The sequence below is a fragment of the Rhinopithecus roxellana genome, chromosome 4 (assembly GCF_007565055.1).
Source record: "Rhinopithecus roxellana isolate Shanxi Qingling chromosome 4, ASM756505v1, whole genome shotgun sequence".
Taxonomy (NCBI): Eukaryota; Metazoa; Chordata; class Mammalia; order Primates; family Cercopithecidae; genus Rhinopithecus; species Rhinopithecus roxellana.
Genome location: NC_044552.1, coordinates 21,965,786 through 21,969,845, shown reverse-complemented (window position 1 = coordinate 21,969,845; position 4,060 = coordinate 21,965,786). Strand labels below are relative to the sequence as shown.

Sequence of the window (4,060 nt, the reverse complement as noted above, 5' to 3'; positions counted from 1 at the left end):
CTTTCCCTTTTCTTTCCTTCTTTCCTTCTTTCCTTCTTTCCTTCTTTCCTTCTTCCTTCTTTCATTCTTCTGTTGCTTCTTTCTTTTCTTTCTTCTTATTTCTTTCTTTCTTTTTCTTTCTTTCTTTCTTCTTTCTTCTTTTTTACAAATATCATGACTAGGTTTGTAATTCCAAATCCACCATGTTGGCCAGATGATCTTGAACTTGCAGCCTCAGGTGATCTGCCCACCTTGACCTCCCAAAGTGCTGGAATTACAGGAGTGAGCCACCACCCCTGGCTTTTTCTTTCCTTCCTTCCTCCCTCCTCACTCCCTCCCTCCCTCCCTCCCTCCCTCCTTTCTTTCTTTCTTTCTTTCTTTCTTTCTTTCTTTCTTTCTTTCTTTCTTTCTTTCTTTCTTTCTTTCTTTCTTTTCTTTTTCACAAATATCATGAATACGTTTGTAATTCCCAAATCTAAAAGGACCCTTTTTAGTCTTTCTCCACCATCCATGGGTGGATGCCTACTGCTACTAATGCTCACAAATCCCAGGCTGGAGACAGAGTCAATTGCCTGAGTTCTCCCTGTAACATTCTCACAGTGCGCCCCACAGATATACTGAATTTCGCATGAGCCAAGCTAACTTATCTTTTCCATCTTCCAATCTTTCTCCCATTCCTTAAAGAGTTGTTAAAAACTCCCCCTTTCTGCACCTCCTTCTGTTTGGCAAGAGCCTGTTTGTTTTTCTAAACCACTTTCCCCCCATACCTCTTAAACCTGTTTCTACTTATTTTTTATCTCACCCTCATAATTCAGCTCTTCTCGTCATCCCCAGAGGTGTTGTTTCACTCACACCTTACAATTTTTTCTTTTCTTTTCTTTTTATTTTTGATACAGGGTCTCACACCATCACCCAGTCTGGAGTGCAGTGGCGTGATCATAGCTCCCTGCCACTTCCAGCTCCCAAGGTCGAGTGAGCCTCCTGCCTCAGCCTCTGGAATAGCTGTGAGTACAGGCGCAGGACACCATGCCAGCTAAAGACCCTTATGATGAAATGCTGAGTGCATCGCTCTCAGGTTTTCTTCTGACTGTGGCTTTCCTCAATCGAATCTAACCTTTAATATTCCGGCTGAGAAAACAACAAATATGAAGCATTTTAGGTAAGAAAAAGCTGAATTTCAATAGCTTTGTATCATTTCTGAAAGAAATCAAAAGAATGAAAAACTAGAATTTGATTCCTTGCCAAGCATAACAGAAGAAGGAGATCCTAACAACTCAACATTTTAAAGCCACAATGGAAACGTATTGTGGCGGTTGTCTGACACTTTTCCAGCTGCAGACGCTCCATAATACTAACCACTACTACCAGCATGCTCACGGAGACAGTCTCAGAAAATGAAAGTTACTTCCTGAAAATTATTATGAAACAGTCTTTCAGGAAGGGGGTGTAGCTCAGTGGTAGAGCGCATGCTTTGCATGTATGAGGCCCTGGGTTCGATCCCCAGCACCTCCAAATGGTAATTTTGCTCTGGCACTGCTCAAATCTAATTCTCAAGCAACATGGCCTTCTACTTCCTCACCTTTTTCTATCTTATTTCTGCATGTATGGAGAGTAAAAACGTAACCCAATGAACTGCCCTCACTTACGTCCCATCGCTATGCTGTAAGCCTCGACCTCACCCAAGGCGATTGCGACGGCAGAAGGAAGACGAGAAAGAAATGAAGGGGAAAGAAGAATGAGGTCCCAAGAGGGCCTCTTGAAAGCAAACAAAAGCGTGCACATCAACAGGCGGCTCACTTTGGCATCGGTTTTGTACTGTGATTAAAGAGAAGGAAAGACTGTAGAAGAAGAAGGGGAGAAAAGCGCCCCCCGGGCATTTTGTTTTGGTCGTTGTTTTTGTTTTCTGAGCCAAATCCAGAGTCAAAGCATCTGTCCACTGATTTCTCTCCCTGTCGACCTGCGCAGAGAGCACAGCCACAAGTGCGATCCAATACTGAGAAAAGGACTGCTGTGGCTCTTCCGCCGCTTAAGATGAGAGTGGCAGGACGCTGGACAACCGATCGAAGACTGTCGGGGAATTAGAGGTCTTCAACACTGAAGGAGTGAAATCAATACGAATCAACACATTCCCCACTGATATTCCATACGATTGATTCATTTTCCTGTATTTCCTCAATCACTCCATTTTCCTCGTTAAAATAAAGTATTGGGGTCCGGGCGCGGTGGCTCACGCCTGTAATCCCAGCACTTTGGGAGGCCGAGGCGGGGCGATCACCTGAGGTCGGGAGTTCGAGACCAGCCTGATTAACGTGGAGAAACTCCGTCTCTACTAAAAATACAAGATTAGCCTGGCGTGGTGACGCATGCCTGTAATCCCAGCTACTCAAGAGGCTGAGTCAGGAGAATCGTTTGAACCCGGGAGGCGGAGGTTGCAGTGAGCCAAGATCTCGCCATTGCACTCCAACCTGGGCAACAGGAGAGAATCTCCGTCTTAAAATAAAATAAAATAAAATAAAATAAAATAAAATAAAACAAAACAAAACATAAAAGGTTGCCTGGAAACCTCTGTCAACAGTAAACAGAGGCCTCATATGAAAAAGTAGAGAAAGCTTTTCTGCCACAACGGAAAATAGATGCAACGTAAAGGTGAGTAAATTGCAGGTGTGTTGGCGCCTCTTCTGATTAAAAAAAAAAAAAAAAATCTTACTTCTTTCTCTGTCAATCCTATCGCATCTGCTTTGTATGACCAGGGAACTCCAGGAAATCCTATCTACCAATGACACTTTTTAGGGGTTTCCAATGCTGCATGTTTCAAAACTGCTGTCCTCTGTGTATATGTTTGCTGTTGAATCAAAAGTGTCTTTGAGAGGCAACAGAGTACAATATTTGTTATCAGTCCACTAGTCAAACACTCTATCAGGCTAGTCTGTCCTTACTTCTTGATTCTTTTGTTCAGTGAAAATATCCACAGCCAGCATACAGGAGGGATATTGTCTGGTGAAACCTGCTTAGCTGAAGACTGGCTGTGTGCGCCAGGGGCCAATCATATGTTTGTTATAAGATACTTTTTTTTTTTTTGAAGGAAGGCAATGCAGACATTTTCTTTTCATTTCATACTTGTTTCCCCTCCCCCCCCATCCACTGTTTCTCTCCAGGCACTTTAAGCAAATAGTGGCACGTTAGTCACAGTGGACACTGCACAGGAGAGTAAGGGGTGAGGGATTAGGGTGCTGCAAGCAGAATGCCAAATTCCAGGCCCAACCTCAGATCTATTGAATCAGAATTGCTGAGGGTGGCGCCCAGCCACCTGTGTTTGAATAAGCCCTCAAGTGACTCTGATGCTAAAGTTTGAGAAGCACTGTTCTAGAGGTTTAAGAAGGGAGTCTAGGGCCAGGCTCCTGCTGAGGAGGAAGAGTTGTTTCCGGGGTTCCCTACCTATTCTCAATCAAAAACTCAAACCACCTAGGAAAGTCAGTGAGGTTTGTATTTGCCTTACATCAGGGGTGGGGGTGGATTTATTATCTCTTTGACTCGGTCAATATTTCAGGTGCTTTTGGTGGTCACACACAAGAGACTCTGATTTTCCTGTAGAAGAACTCACCAGAGTTCTTGTGAGCCAGGAGACTCTTTTGAGCCAATTTTCTTTATTTCTTTCCTTTCTTAACATTCTACTCTCCCTTCTCTTTCTTTTTCCTTCCTTCCTTCCTTCCTTCCTTCCTTCCTTCCTTCCTTCCTTCCTTCCTTCCTTCCTTTCTTTCTTTCTCTCTTTCTCTCTTTCTCCCTCTTTCTATCTCTCCCTTTCTTTCCTTTTCTCTCATTTCTTTTTTTTTCTTTTCTTTTTTTGAGACAGGGTCTCACTGTATCACCCAGACTGGAGTGCAGTGGCGTGATCTCGGCTCACTGCAACCTGCGCCTCCTGGGTTCAAGTGATTCTCCTAATTCAGCCTCCCGAGTAGCTGGGATTTCAGGCGTGCATCACCATGCCAGGCTAATTTTTAGTAGAGATGGGGTTTCACCATGTTGCCCAGGCTGGTCTCGACTTCCTGACCTCGGGTGATCTGCCCTCCTTGGCCTCCCAAAG

The 4,060-nt window shown here is 44.1% G+C and overlaps 1 non-coding gene across 1 annotated transcript; it reads left to right on the top strand.

Annotated features, from left to right (window-relative positions):
• The first annotated feature begins 1,419 nt into the window (after nt 1–1,419).
• Nucleotides 1,420–1,491, top strand: TRNAA-UGC. The gene has a single exon. It is a non-coding gene; the product is annotated as a tRNA-Ala (tRNA).
• The last annotated feature ends 2,569 nt before the right edge of the window (nt 1,492–4,060 follow it).